This window comes from Lates calcarifer, linkage group LG20, assembly GCF_001640805.2.
Source record: "Lates calcarifer isolate ASB-BC8 linkage group LG20, TLL_Latcal_v3, whole genome shotgun sequence".
In the NCBI taxonomy this organism is placed as follows: Eukaryota; Metazoa; Chordata; class Actinopteri; family Centropomidae; genus Lates; species Lates calcarifer.
This window is the reverse complement of record NC_066852.1, coordinates 8,220,502-8,239,773: the sequence shown is the minus strand read 5'-3', so window position 1 is coordinate 8,239,773 and position 19,272 is coordinate 8,220,502. Positions and strand designations below refer to the sequence as shown.

Genomic DNA, 19,272 nt, shown 5'->3' with positions numbered 1-19,272 from the left:
ATGAAAATAATTGTTGCTATTGCTTCCTAAATCTCACCACAGACAGGTTTGACAGTTGTGGACTTTGAACATGTAGCATCTATCCAAAACACCTCCTGATCACTTCACTGCCCTATAGACACGTAGTGCTTCATTCATTAAAAAATTATGTTGCCTCTGAACATGATCCAAGTGGAGACTACATTTCCTTCAAAACATATTTGCTGTTGCAATTTAGTTGTATAGAAGCAGGAGACAGGATTGGTTGTAAAATACAGCATGAGTTGTAAGTACACATGCAGAGCTTGCCAAATCAATGGCAATGACAAATCCCCAAACTAAACCCACAATGAAATGACTATTTCATTTCCTAAAACGCGGAGGTGGCCATTCCTACGATATCTCAGGTGAGTTACAATAGCAGGCTTCCGCCTCAGCGTGTCTCCAAGGCAACCCTGACATTCCATTTCAAATTAATTTGGACAGTAGTGCTTTTATAAATCGAGCACACAGCGGAGGCTTCATTCCATCTTCAGGGAAAAAAAAAAAAACAGGGCAAAATGTCAGTCCTTTAAAGACTGCTCTGCTCTGTGTGCCTCTCAAAATCATCAGGCGGTTGTTTGAATGTAGCAGCAACCATAATTTATTTGATTGTGGTTGTTTGATGATAGCAGTAAAAATGCCTGTCTAGTACCAGTGTAACGTTTTTTGTTTGTTTTTTTTTTGCAGTGAATAAGTAGGGTTTGCCTTGTGCATTGGTCAAACACTTGTAATAAACACAGGGTGTAACCTGTCCATTGAAATTTTCCGGAGATGACCAACTCGACCTTGTAGCGTAAAGGTTTCAATTTCACAGCCGGCTGCATGTGGACGCAATCATCTATAAGAATAAACAGGGGTATAATTTGCATGCATGCTCCAATTAGAGATGTCGGCTGGTGATATCTAGATTCAGGCCCTGCCACTGGCCCGGCGCCGGCTTCCACAACGATAATAGACCAGACACAGATATGAGAGAGGACAAGTGTCACTGGTGGAGGCTTTTCAGAGGGAGTACACTATGTCGCCTGTCATACATTGCCCTTCTCCTCAACAAGATAAGACCCACACTTACACACACGCACACACACACACACGCACACACACACACACACACACACACACACACAAATATACCTACTTTCTGATCTCCCAGCCCGTGTGCAGTTCATTCACAGCAGAGAGACAGGATTGTGCACTGTGCGCTTCTTCCCTCTCTGCATTCACAGTACATACATACTGTATATTTCTACTCTGTGCTGTATGTGTAGAGATGGAGGATGGCGTGCAATCTCTGGTGCGCTGTCCACTGGGACTGTGCCACAGATTGCTGACAGATCAGGAATGCTGTCTGATGCTGCACCACAGGAGAGTGATTAGGGAAGGTTTTGTCATTTTTCCTGATATTTTTGGACACCAAGTCCCACCCCACCCCCCCACCCCAATCACTGACAGGTCCCCTGCCTGTCATGATAAGGAAGCATTCTCTTCGTAGCGAGGAGACACACAGTGATTAACTTGCGCTAGAGGACAGATAGCTTCCACCGAATCAAGGTCAACCTCCAAAAAACCCTGTTTTGACAGGTTTTCTCAGTAATGGCTCCCACTGAAAAATGCAAGGCTTAAAATTGGACCTGCTTGTGCAGACAAACACTACAGACCAAACAGCAGCTGAAGCCAGGCACAGATATTGAGTAGGAACCAAAGAAGACTGAGAGATTGCAAGACTAAGAGAGGATGTCAGAAGGGAGGGGCTCTGAGAGAGAAATTGACAGATTGATTGATGGGAGGCTGAAACCCCATCATCTCTAATCTTCTGTGACCTCAAGCCCATCCTTACATTATAAGGGGAAAAAAGATCATAGAAAGAAAAACATCAGAGGATGAGAGAGGTGGAGAGGAGGACATGGTGACAGATATGTCACTGACAGTGATGATGACCATCTGTCATCAGCTCCTCACACACCTCACTGCCCTGCAGAGAGGCACGCAGACGGGTGCACACGTGCGTACACACCCGTCGACCCTGCAGCTAGAGAGAGGGGATTTAAAAAAAAAAAAAAAAAAACATTTTAGCAGCTTCCCTCAAACTGTCAAGGTGAGATCGGTCACTCCTCCCTCCTCCTCCGTGCTGCTCCTACCACTGTCTCTGCTTTTATACCTCAATCTGCAGCGCTCCCGGGTCAGCAGCCATGCATAAAGCGCCTGGGTCGTGGCAAAAGGGAGATAACATGAGACAAACTATAATGCCACAATGGACATCCCACCTCTCTGCCTGCTCAGATTTCACATCTCCTCTGGCCATCTGTCAGAAAGGACAACGTGCTAGCGGGCTATGAAGCGGCAGATATTCAAGCATTAACACAGGCTCCATCGCACTGCTCCCAGAGATGATACATGCATACATGTATGAATGCAGTAATGCCTTTGATATCTTATGTGGGCTGTATTTTTGGGGGGTCTCAAGCTATGTTTGTGGGATAAGCAGTGTTGAAATGTGTTTACATGCCGGAGGAAGGAGCTGATATTGAGTACAATCTTCAAAAAGCACGGGCTTCTAATCTGCAAGCCGGGAGCAGGATTAAGGCACCTTTCAGAGGAGGCATCCTGCTATAATCCCCAGCCTCTGTACAAACAACAGTTTGTATATTCATACATAGATTGGGAAATCGAAGCAGTCCTGTGCATGAGCTGAGCTGATCAGTACAAAAAAGTAATCAGTAAAGGACAGTGAAAGCAAATGTCTGTCTCGGAATGAGCTATCTTTTACTACCAGGAGTTACTTCAATGTTATTTGAATAACATTAAAACAATCCTGTAATAGATTTTAAGTGCAGTGAGGTTATCATACTGCATTTTAGTCTGGTCAGTCAGCAAATTTCTGCACTTTTCCATCAAAGAGTTGTTGAATGTTACCACAGCAAGAAGAACATTCATCTAGCAGGATGCATGACTGTTGTTATTACTGTGGATTTTTATTTTATTCTTCCCACCACCTGTAGTGACTCCTGTGACAGGAGCTCACCTTCATTTAAGCCTAGTTTGACATATCAACATTTCAAGTGCAACTACACACGTGTGCACATACAGTACTTTTTACACTACGAGGAGGATGTAAAAGTTACACAGCAAATCAGTTCCTTGCCTATTTGCAGTAAAACTATCTATCTTCACTGTGTGGAAGTCAAGTTGCACTGTCTGCTCTCCGTCGCCATCCTTGTTTGTAAGCCTATACCTAGAGACAGGCTGCAGAGGCCAGCCAGTTCTCTGGGGAGCCGAGGACAGCAGCAGATACAGCTTGTCAGCACTAGACACTGGTGTCTAGAGTAGCCAGCAGACTAAGAGTTAGCTGGAGGGAGGGTTGGGGCAGGGTGAGGGTGTGGGGGGGTGGGTGCTGTGAAAGCACTCATAAAGGTCAGCTGAGCTGGCTGCTGCTCTTCCAGTGGGCTACTGCTTGGCGCCTCAAAGGTTAGACAGACCCTCGGCTGCACCAGAGGTGATGAATACAAGAAATGTCACCCACACCAATAGAGCTCCAGACAAAGTCGATACTGACACAGCAGCAGCTACACAGAATGCTAGAACCTTTGTTAGAAAGCCATTTCAGGCAAGGTGGAGGATAAAGTGTCCTTCTGTGGAGGCCAGGTTAGAGGAATAAACCCAGATGGGGGGTTTCCTCCTTGTTTTTATGCCAGTCATAAGAGTGGCCACCTGTTAAAATTATAAAAATAAGTGATGAACACCTGCAGTCTTCTAAGCATCCTCAGTGGACCAAATCAAAGCCGTCACCTTTGTCTGACTCTCTTTCTTTGCCCTCCATTACTTGACAAAGTGACTGAATTGTAACATCTGGAACAGTAGCATGGTCCCCAAACATTTCAGAGTCAAAGTGGGACAAAACAGCTAACCAGTTACAGTATCACCCCCTCAGTGTCACATCCCTTCTGCAGCTCTCCATATGGGCAGCAGCCACGATGGGTTTATTAATCCCCTGGGAGGCAGGGGACAGAGGATGAGTGTGTCCAGGCTCGCTGTAATATCCTCTGGCCAGGCACCGTGTCTATCTGTGCACCGCCCGCCCCCACTCCCTCCACCAATGCCATCTGTTTCCTGCCCAGCTCTCTAGCTTAAGTCCCTGCTGAGCCTTGGTCTCTCCTGCTCCCCTCAAATAGAAAATATGCCCCAGTCAGTTGTTATGATATCTCAGGCACTAAACAGAGCCTCTAAATGTATGTAAAAGCAGTAAGTGATGGTAGAAACCTTCCTAAATCAGCTACAGTGGTGTGAAAAAGCCTTTTTACACCACTTTCTGTGTAACATTTATCAGTTTGATTTTTAATGAACAAGAGAAAATCAGACATCTGAGTCCTGTTGGTCCAATCATCAGCAGAAGATTTTTGAATCATTTTGACAGGATTTTTGGATTGAAAATTTTAAAACAGAAAAATTTAAAACAAGAGTAGTTTTAGTTTCTGTTCGAACTCCTGCACAGCAATTATGGCTGATGAGACATACTGCTGTCAGTATGTAAGCAGAAAAATATTCAGTTTATTAAAATATATAGAAAAATCATTCCCTCTCGCTTTCCTGGGGCTTCATTTCCAATCCAGCATCACAGGGGGTCTGCTCTGGTCATTTCAGCTCCCTGACTTTGAAGCTAGCACACTATAGATCTTCTCATCTCAATTCAGGACTTTCCTGCTGTACTCGTCTGCAGTGAAGTACACGATTCAATAAGCGACTGCCTACACTCAAGCCCATCTCAGTCATTTTGAGAAAAAAAATGACAAACAAATGGCTGCAAAGGTATTCAAACTTATTTCCAGGATTCAGTGTGACATTTCTGACATATCCTTGTAGACTGACTTGTAGAAGTAATTTAGAACAAAAGAGAAAATGTCTATTCATTTTCTGTGGATAAGATGATTGGTACGACTCTGCATCTGTACAGTAAATACCAGTATATGGCTTCAGCCCACAGTTCATATCTTTTCATAAAGACTAGAAACAGGGGGGAGACAGCTAGCCTGGCTCAATCAATTGGTAGTAAAAACCAATTACCAGCACCTTTAAAGCTCACTAATTAAAATGATGTATTTGAATCCATATTTGCTGTTTTATGGGGGATTATATGACAGACTACCTCTTGGCTGAGAGCTGTAAGTTCTTGGAATCTCCTCTGGTTGCCTGGCAACATATCTCAGCCAAGAAACAGTCTGGCACCCCCACCCCCCACCCCCAATAAAACAGCAAATGGTCATATTTACACTTTTTGGATGGATTACACAAATGAGATAACATGTTAATTAGTGAGCTTTAGAGGTGTTGACAAGTGGATTTTGTTACCTTTGGACAGAGTAGGGATAGCTGCGCTTGTTTCCAGTCTTTGTGGAAAGCTAAGCTGACTGCTGGCCATAGTTTCATATTTATTGTACAGATATGAGAGTTGTATTGATTCTCTCATCCAGCTGTCCACTAAAAAGCCAATAAGCATATTTCCTATTTAAACCTATTTCTTAAATTCACTGACAGGTGTATGTAACCACAGCCTGTAGTGAACAGAAATTCAGTGTCAGATTCTAACACTCTTACCCTGCAGATAACTGGATCACAGATCCATTTCTTTCTTCACTTACTCATTCTAATCCTGTCCATCTCTCACATTTCCCACTCTGTGTTGGTAATCATATTTGTTGCCACTGAATAAAAGCTTAACATCTTCACAACCCTACCCTTTTAACAACTGTGCAGCTGCTAAAGCCAGAAAGCTATGGTTCAATGCCTTAAGTGCTTTGTATATACACTTTGAACTGTATATTCATCAGTGGGCTGCAGATGGGTTGAATACAGAACTTTGAGTTGCTTTCTATCTGTCTCTAGTGAGGTGTACAACCTCACACACTTTCTAATTCATAATGTGAGCTTTAAAAGAGCCTATAGGGTTCATGGTCCACAACTTTTAGATGCATGCCCCCGAGGAGGTAGATTCTCCTGTTTCTCCCTAATGGAAAAAGCATTGGGCATGAAATTTCCCCTGACAGCTGAGTCCTTTAAACCCAGCAAAAGATCTGCTCTACTGTTTGGGGTTAATCGATGGGGATGGAGGGCTGAAGATAGAATACAGATGAGAGTCAGATGCATAGAAGATGAAAAACACATCATCAGGCAAAGACAAACTCTGTCTCTGACAGGGATCTGAAAAATCTAAAGATTCAAATGTGTGAGCTTGTTAAAGCTTTAGGCGTAAAAACAGACTTTAGCTTTTGTGGAATAGAAAAAAACTGCAAAGGTGCTGGCATTCATTCGACCCTGGCCTGGCACCCACAGGCCACTTGCCCTCACTGAGCGAGTAAAGGTCAGACACTTTTCTGGTAGCGCAGCTCTGGAGGTCACTGCCACTTGAAAAACACAAAGCACACTAAAAGATTACAACCACTGCAGAATACTATGTGAAGCATGCCACAGCTGATTGCATTTGTTCTTGAAATGTAGTCTTTTTAAAAACATTTTGGATTTTTAAATTTTTACCTTTGAGAGGAAAAAAGTGCTCTCCAGCATTCAGGCCAGTTGACCCGATTTCATTTACATGAAATTTGAACCAAATCCTTTTTACCAGTTAGACAGATAATTCTTGACATAAAACCAGATCTATCTAACTAGCAAAGTTATAAATAGATTAAAAACTGTGCCTCTGTGAGAGACACATTTATATTTCTTTCTGATCTTCCTCAAGAATCCTTCAACTCTGAGATGAGACTGGCCACACATTCTCCCTGCTACAAAACAATTATCAACCAATAACAGTGCTGCTGAGTAGCAAAGGACTATGAGGTCTACTTTGCTGATGTAAGAAAGCTATAAAGCCTGTAACTTCCTATTGCTAAGAAAGCCGGTATTCACAGTAACACCCACTGAAAATGTGAGTCAACAAAAGCTCTTTTATGGCTATTGGGATCCTCAGAGATAGAAAGACTGTCAGTGTGTCTCTTTTATCAGATTGGTTAATATAAGCAGGTCCCTGCGGTAAATGGCAGCGCTATATTGCCAGCGACAAATGCTCTGACTCAAACACAATAGCAATAGTAAAATGTCCCACTTTATCTCCATCTTCTCACTGAAGCCCCTGCCTGCTATCAGCCTGCGTAACTTAACGAGGGTGAAGCGGCAGCCTCGGAAGAGAGCAAAGCCTCAGCATCCACTCTGCTCTTACCTCTGTCTGCCTCTGACAACATACCTATTTCTAATTCCTCCAGCAAAGGTCCACAGGGAGTCATGAAGCCAAACATTCTCCCAAAAAGAAATTGGCAGCCAGGGTCCATAAATGTTCACTGGCTCTCTGCTGTGTGAATTGCTGCAGCCTGCTGCTGGTGTTTGGCCTTACTGAGCTCCCAGAATGGCTCTGTTTCACTGTACGTGTGTTTTTGTCTTCTTTATTTGAGCTGCAGTCTCTTTGTATTAACGTCTCTAGTTGGCTGGCTCATTATGACTGCTCTTTTCTTTCTGCATTGTACTCTCCTGAGCCTAATGCTAGTATGTACGTAGATAAAGTGTGTTCTACTTTAACAGTACAGAGAGGATTTCTGCTGCAACTGCAGCCACAACTGGAAACTGATTTCATCTACTTTAATCAGTCTTATTAGCATAAGGCTCTGGAAATGGCAGAATTACGACTGAAGTTCAAATTCTACTGATTGCAGAAGTTTAAGTTGGGAAACTTTAATGGTAACATGGAACAAAAATTTCATTATGAAGGAGCTGCTACAGTATGGCTGTGTGAGTGCATATGTCTAAGAACACAGTGTTATACAAGTAGCACAGGTTGGACAGATTAATTAAAGCTAGCTCTGTGATTTTAAATTTAGAAATGTAATAGAAGAATGTATTATGCTATAAGACTTCTGAATCACAACTGGAAAAGTGTAGCACTACTAGTCATCATCCAATTCTGTAATAGTCCAATTACAGAGCTACTCTACCTCCTATTTTAGAAAAAGCACAATTCAACTCAGCGTTTCTAAAAGTCTCTGGAACACTGGAAATCCTGATGAGTCTGCTGGTATAGACAAGATAATAAAGTTATACAATGAACAATACACTATTGAATTCCTACAGGCAAAGCCGCCACCACAGCTCCCTTGACTATGACCAAACACTTTGGCCAGGTGAGAATAGAAAGAAAAATTGATTCAATTACAAAAAGCAATTGTATTATTTTATGATTTCATATGGGCATAATGGCTCCAGAGTAGATGTTTTAGTCTGCAAATATGAGGCTAGCAACTGTTGTTCTTAAAGCTGAATAAACTATTCTGTAAGTACCGAGCTGAAAAGACACAAGTCCTTTGTCTGTGAGTGTGCACACACAGGGAAATAAAAAGAAACAAACAGAATATTCAACTTGGAGCAGCAGCAGCCCAGGTTAAACAAAAGTTTGGGTGCTAATTTCGCATTTCATAGTGTAAAAGACAAATTGAGCTGTTTGTATTGTGAAATACAACAAACACAATTTAAATGCTGAGGAAGAAGAAAGGAAGCAAACAACCTCTCTGCATATTCCAGTATCAAAAATAAATCACAAGAAAGTCCTGATGTTCAACTGTCACCAAGCTGCAATAAAAACAGTACATAATGAATCAATATAGAATGTTTAATTAATTAATTAATTAATTTCCTACCAGTAACTGCATTATATAGGTCAACATTTGCAAGTGGTCAAAGAAATTGGTGAAATATTCTTCAATCGAAATCCTACGAAGAACCAAAATGTACTTAACAATCACAAGTAAAAGAACTTCTTCTGCAGGAAAATGGCACCTGTATATTTATACTGTGTTACAAGAATCGATTTTTAATACTGATGCCTGATTAAGTAGGTAGCACTTTCCTGTTATAGCTGGTTGAGGTGGACCTGGTTTTAAATACTTTGTACTTTGTACTGTTAGTTCAGTCCAGTGGTTCTCAACCTAGGGTCAGGGGCCTCCAAAGGGTCACAAGATAAATCTGAAGGGTCATGAGATTTTTATTTTTTTTTTTTAAGTTTAGCTTGACAAATTAGTTTTTATTTTTAATATCTGTTTTTTGTGAAATATTCGACAACCTGACCTCTGGGGCTCTTACAGTTATTCAAATTAAACTATTTAAGAGGTTTAGTGGGGAAATGGTTCTTTAGTGGAACTGCTAACACCTCACAGGATAATGGGCCTGAACTAAACAGTGGTTCTTGTAAGTGGGTCACAAACTAAAAGGTTGGGAACCACCAGTTTCATCTTTAATATGTGTTGTATTATTCCCTCTAAAATCAAATACAAAAATACAAAATTAAATGAAACATCAAATGGAAATACTCAAGTACAAGTACCTCAAAATTGTACTTAAATACACACAGACCAAATCACATCTATGTACAATATCAACACTGCTAAAATGTACCAAAAGTGATCTTGCCAACAGCAGCAGCAATTTTCCTCTTTGAGCTCTTGATGAACAGGCCTCCCATGCTGCCAGTGCTTTCATTCTGTATATTGGATACAATTAGTCTGAGTAATTGCTTGTGGTTGCTTGATCAAAGCGGTGACAGAGGTTTGGAGACATAAAAGGAGGTGACAGTATGAGATGTTAAGAGGATGTCCTGTATTGACAGCAGTAATGTGTTACTTCACCATGCCTAATGTGCCACTCAGCAGAGAAGATGCTCAAACATGTCTGCAGAACACCCACACCACTTCTGACATCATTAGTTTTAACCAACCAGACTGCACCTGAATACACACAGCTTCGCACACTCTCCATTTAAACATAACCTTCGTGACAGAATGCAGACATTTAAGTCAGTTTTATTCCCAGTGAGATATTCATGCTGCTGAAAGGTTCCTGGAATAAAAGCATTTAACCATAATGTTTATTAAACAGCCTAGAATCTACAGTAATATAATTACTTCTTTACAACATTTAGAATAAAACAGTGCCTGTAACCCTACACCAGTCTGTAGCTTATTCTAAGAAATAGGTTGTTGATTTTCCACTGAGAGGGTCTGTTGAGCAGCAGATAGGGAACCCAGTGGGGGCTGCCACTTTATATCTCTCTGTCCTTGCATATCAGTCCAATATCAGGTTTGAATTCAAAGTCTGGGGCTGTGCCTGGCAGACACTGTCTGATAGAGCTCCTAAATAATTCACATGTCCATTACCTGTAAACTCTCTCTCTGAAGAGGGTAGTTACCATTGAGTCACACAGACTTCTCTGCTGTTGGGGTACAGCCATGTTAGGCTCTCTCAGTGTCTGCCTTTACACACTCAAAGTCTGTGTTATGGATGTGATTTGACAAACAATGGGTTGCTGGAGTTGTCCTGCCTTCTCTTTGTGTCTATTATGAGTGACTTATTTTTCCCAATTTAACTGGTGCCTGCTGCCAAATTGTGTTTGTAATAAAGTTGGTAGTAAAATCATTTGGCATACTATATGAATATCCACACACAGCAGGGTGTCTCATTATTTAAAGGAACTGACTGGCGAGGCTCTTTTGGAAAAGCAACCCAATCAAGCATGAGTGAAGACTTGGGAACTACAGTTGTTTGAACAGTATAATATGGAAACACTGGCTCATTTTAATCTGTTCTTCATCTTTTTAAATACCAACTATAGAGTGACAATACCAGTGTATGGAAAGCTCAGAGAAAGCGTGCATATAAACTGATGCATGGTCCTGTATTTACAAAACCCTTGCTGCTAGAAATCAGGTTTTTATACCACTAATTTGCAACAGCACTAATTTCACTGTATCAGATCTTGCAGTAAAATATCCACTCATAGCAAATTCAACTACAGATACAGAATACTGATATTTGAGGGTTTTAAAAAATCAGATAATGACATATCAGCCAACATTAATTTTCCTTACACAAGTCATAACATAAATAAACATTTTTGATAAGGGTAACTTATTTTGTTCTCTTTGTAATCAAAGCATGTACTGGGCAGGACATTTTACATTTAAAAAATAAATTTGTCACTACTGTCTGGCGGACAAACTATAGACAAACTATGCAAGAGACTAATATGTCTCTTGCATATCCATACTGAAATTTCTTGTCATTTATTGGTTGGCATACACTAATACTGATAATTCTACAGTGAGCTAATAATGGTCTACATGTTTAACTTTTTTATGGTTGTGTTTAAGCACACAGAGCACTTTGTCAGGGGATTCAGTCTACCATGTGCAGTGGTTTGTACGACAACCATCCACCCTGAGGACCTCCCTGTGACTCTGATGGTGTTCATATAGCTTGAGTTGAAAATTAGATTTTGTAAAAGACTGAACAGTGGGGCAGATGTGGGGTAAATCTGTCTTCACTTCATACTTCATTTCATCAATTTTGTGTGTACATATGTGTTTCAATGTGTCTGATCACCTCTTATACCTAAAACCCTCTTTCTGTAAAAAATAATGTCCAGGTGGTGTTAAGTGGCCTATAATCCAAGTTACAAGAGCAATTAAAGGGTAAAGTAAAACTCAAGCTGCTGGAGAAGTAGCTGTAAATAATACACACACTCATACTCAGGTCTTTCTCTTAAACTGATTATTTATTATTTACTGAGTCATTTACTCATAAGTCTGACAATACTGAGCCCTAGAGAGGGAGAGACAGATATTTATCCGCTACCACATGCACACGCACTGACACAGTTTTACATAATCAGAGGGACAGCATGATTGATTCACCCCTCCCCCATAACAGCTGTACGACTTTCAAAGGCTGAAATATCAGTGTAACTGAAAAGCAAGCACAGGTATAGATTTTACACTTAGGTCAATCTACTGGTACGGCAGCTCTGAGCTGACGATAAAGGGAACAAACTGTTATTTTAGGTCTGGCCTGCTCTAAATAGCAGAAGACGGTGCGACGACTGCAGCAGGCAGGGCTGATATGAATTCCCAGTATGCTCGGCAAAAGAAAAGATGGAAAAGGTCAGAGCCAGCATTCATCATCTCAGCACAGTTTTTGCTCGCAGCATCACCTTTTCCTGCTTTTATTCCTCTGCGTCCTTGGCCTTTTTCCCATCTCTCTGGGGTAAATAAGTGGAATTCTGCCACGCAGTGCGGCTCAGCACTGATGACATTTTGTTGTCTGCTGTTTTCACTAACGGTGAACCATTGTCACTCATTTCATGAAACCACTGACAACGCTGTTATCCAGAGCAATTAAAACCATGTTTATTCACAAGACAGTACGTGATCCAAATAAATGTTACTAAGATTCAGCATGATTTAAACAGACCATAAAAACTGCAAACTGAGGCTAGTATGGGATTATATTAGTTTACTCTTGTAAATACTGTTTTTAATGAGTGAGAGTGAGGTTAGTAATTCACCAAACAAGCCATTACTGAGCCTGTGTCTCATTTCCTTGTGTGAGAGCTACTCCCTGAGTCATCATCTTATCTTTGTCCGATCCCCTCTACCACCTCACCCACTCAGGATTATGACAGCTTTGGATGGGCTGCTGAGAGGATCATTTCTCCCACTCATTCTTTTGCTTTATCTACAGCATCTGTCACCACAGTAGGATTTAGCAAGCTTTTCTGAGGAATACTAAGAAACAAAAACAATCATTTCCTGCAAAAAAAAAAAACAAACACCTGCCTTCACTGCATGGCTACAGTATGTGCAATAAAGCATGATCATCAATAAAGCAATTACTGTTTGTGTGTATTGTGTTTAACTCTCTCACAGCAGAGTGGAGGAGCTCAAGTTTGGCTTCGGGGTGCTAATTTATAATTTCCTGGTCATTGTGGTTTTTCGATAAAGCAATCTTCCTAATTAACACATACTTCAGCCATTAATTTCTATGGCTTTCACACATAAGAGGTTAATTGGCTTATATTTCTTTTTCCTTCACAATACTGCAAAATTGCAAGCGCTGTTCTCCTGACCCCATAGAAAAACTAAATTGTGCTGTTATTGCAAAGTATCTGATATCCAGTCATTTCCTTTTTTTTTTTCCCTAGACCTAATTTTATAGAAAAAAATGTACGAAACACTTTTTATTTATATTTTATTTGTGTATTCTCCATTAAAAGATGTATTTGAGTAAAAAAGTGAAGACAAATAGAGAGATGGTGGAGATATGTGGTGTGTGTGTGTTCTCTGGAGTCGGCACGGCAGATGGTTTTGTGTTGAGGGTGTGTTGGGTGCAGCAGCTGCTCTCACTACGCCTCTCTCCATTCTTCTCACCCTCACACCCACCCACACACACACACACAAACACACACACTGCTCCTGAAAAGTACACCAGGATCACCTGATGGAACTAGACACTGATCCCCTCCATTATTCATTAGCTGACCAAGAGCAGCGACATGACCACCCTAATATGCTATAAATTCCTAACACAGTGCTCTCCTGGTGTCAACCTCTCTCTCTCTTTCTCTCTCTCTCTGCGTTCTCCCGTGACTTCGTACTCACCTCAACACACGCAGCTACAGTTTGTCAAACAAAAACCACTATGCAGACTATGACATCATTCTCAAATTATGAGAGGAAAAAAGGCTGAGCGATGAGCGGAGTGAGCATAGGAATAAAAATGAAGCATTTCCACTGTTCTCCCTCCCCCCACCTCCCTTTGTCTCAGTCAGCCCCCCTCCTCTCCCCCTCTCTGTCTCTCTCTTCCCTCCCGTTCACCTCACCTCTCCTGAGGAGGAAATTCAAAGCAGCTCTGAAGTCAGTGGGATAGAGGAAGGGGATCCCTAGGGGACAGTACCACACACACACACACACACACACACACACACACAAACACAGAGTACACACACACACATAGAGCCCAGAGATGGCTAACAAGCAGTCAAACAGTGCCCTTTGAGCAGTAACTGGGTGACAGCTTCAAACGGCCCTGACTCGAGAAGAGTGCGGCTGTTTCTCATGACTGTATTGACTTCTGTAATGCAGTTTCATGTGCCTGCTTTATCACACACATCTTTCTCTCTCTCTCTTACACACACACACACACACACACACACACACACACACACACACATTGACTCCACATCTGATAGGAAACATGTCTGTCTGGTAGAATAGAATGCACTGGTTTTAATGGATAATAAGGCTAATATTAAATTTAGTATTAATAGATCTGAAGAAACTAATGAATAAAACATTCTCTTATCTAACAGTTATCAGTGTGCAAAGTTCATTAGAAACACCCCCAAACTAAAAAAAAAGAAAAGAAAAGTGGGGTTGAATTATTCAGTTCTTAGTGCTTGATCTAAATTTTATCTAATGTTTTTCTGCTTCTTGATGAGGATGAATCTGGGGCTAAGCTCCCTTTGATCAGAAGATGAAGCAGGCGTTTCGCTTGATCCTCCAAGTTGCTTAAATGCTTTCCATGATGGGAGACTGACCACGAACCTCAAGTTACATCACAGACGTACAGATTTCCAATCCAAACTATCGAAAGAAAAACTTAAATCACCTCTGAAATGTAGGGTGTGATTTCAAGAGGACATGGGAGGAGGACAGGCTCTAAAAAGATACACTGAGGCTAATCTTATCATCTTTATCCCCATACAAGAAATTCGCAGTCTGATTTGATTATCAAAATGAGTCATACTCTATAGTTATACCAACCTGCTCTAATATTTGTTGTGGATGTAGCACAAAAGGTACAAAAATAAAACAATCTCCCACAGAGTTGAGTTTTGGAAATTTACAAAACAAAAAAACAAAAATACATGTGCTTCTACTGCAAGGTAGTGAGAAATGGGATGAAACATCAAACGCAAACTCCAAGAAGAAATCAGCCACTGAGAGAGTGTGTGTTCCTGTTTGTCTGTGTATGTACGAGTACTCAAAGGAGGAGGATTAAAAATGGATGCGCTTTAACATGGGAAGAGTGGTGTGCTATTTTGTCAGCCTGAGCGCTGAGACACAAGCCCCCGCTGCAAAGCTGGGGGTTGTAGGGGGGTGGGTGGTGGTGGTGGTGGAGGTTTGCTTACAGGGATAATTCATCTCAGGTAACCTTAGTGGAAGAGAAGAAGGTGCTGCATTCTGCTGTGAGTGGGCTGCTGCAGGTTCTGATGACGGCAACAACACACCGCAAACAACAGCAACAGCACAGAGCTCATAACAGCCTCTCAAGGACCGCAGCCAGTGGAGAGTGTGCTGGGTATCGATCTGTATCAGAGCAGGGTCTTACAGCAGCTGCATCAGGATGAGAGGTGAAACTGTAAATGAAGTCTCAAATAGATCACTGTGATTATTTCAACCTGTCTATATTAATTGTTTTGTTCTGTTTCCGTATCTCCAAAGATATTATTCCCTCTATTTGTACTAAACCCATCAGATAAGCTTTGAAATTCATTTTTACACAGATGTGCGGTATTTTGTCCTCCACAGGAAGACATCTTTTAAAGGCCAGTATGAGCAGAAGGAATGATTACTAATTGTAGATGTAGTTGTAATTGGAATAAATTAAATTATCTCAATATCCTTACACAGTCCTGTCTATAGTTGAGTTTTATTTGATATTCTTTACATTATTTTGTCTTATTTAAATTGATGACAAACACACTGTAACTAAATAATGATGAGAAGAGAAGAGTGCTTCAGAATGGTGTTCAGGGTCAAAAAATGTAAAGGTTTAACTAGCGGTGCAGAAACAGGAATTACCACCTGCTGTGATACCATACAGCCCAGCTACACTATGGTCCTCACCGTGCCAGTTGAAGTGCTGTTTCAAGGAGAATCACAGAGTAATCTTTCGGCCTCATTTTCCTATATCTTGAGATTCTGAGTCTATTTGGCATGGCTTTCTTTGAAGAAGCAGAGACACCCCTGCTGTGCTCTAACATTGCAGCAATTTGTATGTTTTTCTTTTTTTTTAACACACTATCAGACCACATTGTGAGACGGTGTCTGGCTGTTGTGCTTTGACACTTGGTGAATGGTACTCGCCTGAAACACTTGAGCTTGATAAAAAGCCTAACCTTTCCATTCTCAGTGCCACCCCGTTCAACTGACACCCCCCTCTCTATCCCACCCCTGAGGCTTCACCAACAGTGGCTTTGCCCTTCACAAGAGCTGAAGAAGAAAAAAGTAGGACAGGGAGGAGGAGCAGTGTGTGTCTGCCAGCGGGATGAGAGGAGAGCATGCACTGACAGTGGCTGGATGTGGTGAGGAGGGACGGCGAGGAGAACCACTGAGATGCTGCAGAGTGGGGGGGCAGTGGGGGTATCACTGCTCATCTAGGAACAATGTGAATATAGAGCAGGCAAGGGACAGATGCTTTGTGGAGAAAGACAGACGGCAGAGGAAGATAGAGCAAGAGTGACTGACATTTCTCTCACACCTCTATGAGCAGCCACATACTAATACAAGCTAATCCCTCTATCAGCCTCTTACCTCACCTGGGCCTATCTCGCCAACAGCAGCACAGTGGCAAAATGGAAGACTGCTTCCCCAAGATACACTCAGTATTTTAGTTTGGCCAGACAGGCACGGCGGTGCTCAGGTCCCATGCAGCTGAGTATTTGGTCAGCACTGTCACTGTCCTGTCACAGACACAGCTCCTGCTGACGTTTCCTTTTTAGCCGAGCAGCATGTCACGACCTGAGCGCTGATTACTGATTCACGGGGCGTTCATAAGGAGCCAAGCCAAGCAGTCATTTGCTATGTCGGCATGGACTGCAGTAGGCTTTGTGAATCCTGTCACACAGCTGCATATCATAGTGTCATTTGAAGCAGAATAATGGATAGTGAGTTTTTGTCATAAATTATTGCTGCAGCTAAAAGTAATTTTCATTTTCTCAGTTAAAAAGTTAATCATAAATCATCAGAAAGGATCTAAATGTCCTTCACAATCCCCCAAAACCCATGGTGAAATCCTCACATTTGAGAAACATCAAATGTTTGGCATTTTTGCTTTGAAACAATTAATTTATTATCAAAATAGTGACTAATTCATTTTCTGTCAGTCAAATATGGATTAACTGACTACTGCTTTCAGCGCTAGTATCAATATTTTACCTCACAATATAACAATCAGTGTATTAGGAGACAGGTCAAATCTAGTCACAAGCACTATAAACTTTAATACACTTTACTTTCCTTATAGGAATTTTCTACATATTATGAAATCTAATGTATTTTCTCCTTCTGCATCATCATTTATGTAAGATTCAAATACAATGTATTCTGCTAATTTGTTTTAATATTTGTTACATTATACATGTGGATTTTCTGGGAAAGACTGCAGCAGCCATCACTGCAGTGGAATTAAATTAAGCTCAGTCTGAATGTGATCTACATGTTTATGATTTTATCTTTAAGAACCCAAGCAATCGAGGGCTGCAACTAACAGTTATTAGTTTTATGTTCTCAATTCTGTAAAATGTCAGAAAATAGATAGAATAGATAGATAATGTCTTCAAATGACTTGTCTAATAATGATGGATGACTAAAAACAACAAACAACAGCAAAAAATCAAGTCCTTACATTTAAGAGGATGGAGCCAGGAAATTATTATTGATTATCAAATTGCTTCTGATTAATTTTCTGTATAATATATTAATCGATTGACAGTAGTGGCTCTGTTAATCCTTAAGAGAGCTGCTCTGTCAAATTATCCAGAGGCTGGTGAAATCTAACATTTCCTCAGTGCATGGTTTGGTGCATCAGGAAATATTTGTGAACAGTTTACAGTCAGGCTGCTCATGAGAACTGACATATTAGCCTACCAGCACTGAATGAGATGATTCACACAATGTTAATAAAGTGATACTGAGTGAACCAGCTGCCTCAGTAAGGAACAGATTAACTTCCTCAAAAGAAGGCGTTTGGCAATAAAAGGGCGAGTATAATTATAGTGAAATTTTAAAGGATTTACTTGTCATGCGATTTAAAGGTTAAAATAGGATAAAATAATATATCTCACTCACTTAATTGACAAAACAGTGGCTACATGATCACATAACTCTTCAGTCTTTGTCTATTTACAAAATGATAACAATCACTCATAAAGTGTTCAATACAAAGGCAATAACTATCCAGCTTTAAACAAAAGTCCGTGCTAATAGCTGCTTCTTTTAACAAGTCAACTTCATGTAATTCACAGCCACAAATGTTAGACAGTGTCAGGTGTATTATCATATTTACTGCCCTGTACTGAATACGAGCCTTTAAAACGCTCGGTAATTCCGCATATAACCACGGTGTGTAAACTAAGTGGAGGCGGCTTAACCACACAATACGCCCCTCGGTTCACAAATATGGCAACGATGCTGAAACAGTGGCGGTGATATCAAATGTCCCACAGCTAGCACAGTCAGGGCGAAATAAAGGAACGGCAGCTGGCCACGGTGTAGCGGCGGAAACCGACGAGTTATAAAACACCACCATCTGCAAAGCGAGGAGAGGCTGCCCAGCAAAAACACGGTCCCCGCTCAGCTATCTATTACTGAAGTGCTCTTCTTTATCTCTGACAAACGAACCACAGGACGAATATAAGAGGCACAAATAGAGCAAGAAGCAGCTAACGTAAACACCGACTTATAATACGTTCATACAGTATTTATGAACCAGGAAGGGAAGGGGAGCTTGTTCCTCTCCAGTGATGCCCGTTTTTATCCCTGCCTCTACCAACTTGATCCTATTTGAGCTTCTTCGAAAACTCTTACCTTTTCTGCAGTCCTTTGCCTCGTTGGTTTGGGCGTTTCTGGTGGATATCGGTGGGTAGTTTTCAGTATTTGGGGCTCGTGTCGATGCTGGTGCTGATGTTGAGCCGTGTCTTCAGTCGCTCCTCCTCGGGGTTAGCTAGCCCGCTGCCTCTGCTCGGCTTGTGGTGCTGAAGTGGACAGCGCACCGAAAATCTCTGGGAACAAAAAAAAGCCCTCATTGCGCTTCTGCGGCCCGGCCTGCGGCACAGCGCCCTCCGTCGGTCCGGAGGAGCATCTGCAGTACAGAGTGACATGGTCAAGAGCACTGGGAGAGCGTCACCTAGCGTGTTGTTTCTCTGTATTTCTGTGTGTCCTAAAAGCACTGGCCTCTGCTAGCACGCCATAGTGGGGTAGTTCACCTTCTTATTTGGAATTCATATCTTAAAAAAGGCTCCTTTCACAGAAGCCATTTTGGCTTGTCGTAGTAGGGGAGAAGCACAGGTGTAAGTAATGTAATCAGTGATTAATCAGTTTAGCTGCTTGAGTTTCAGGGTCCAGCTGTCACACTGTCATGGTTTACTGGGACACTTAAACAGAA

General features: G+C 41.5%; 1 protein-coding gene across 1 annotated transcript in view; it reads right to left on the bottom strand.

Moving 5' to 3' along the window:
- srrm3 (serine/arginine repetitive matrix 3) overlaps window positions 1-19,025 on the bottom strand; it is a 69,607-nt gene extending 50,582 nt beyond the window's left edge. Inside the window, exon 1 of the mRNA XM_018692260.2 lies at window positions 18,696-19,025. The gene's annotated coding sequence lies outside the window, so the exon portion shown is untranslated. The remainder of the gene's footprint in view (window positions 1-18,695) is intronic.
- Window positions 19,026-19,272: the final 247 nt, after the last annotated feature.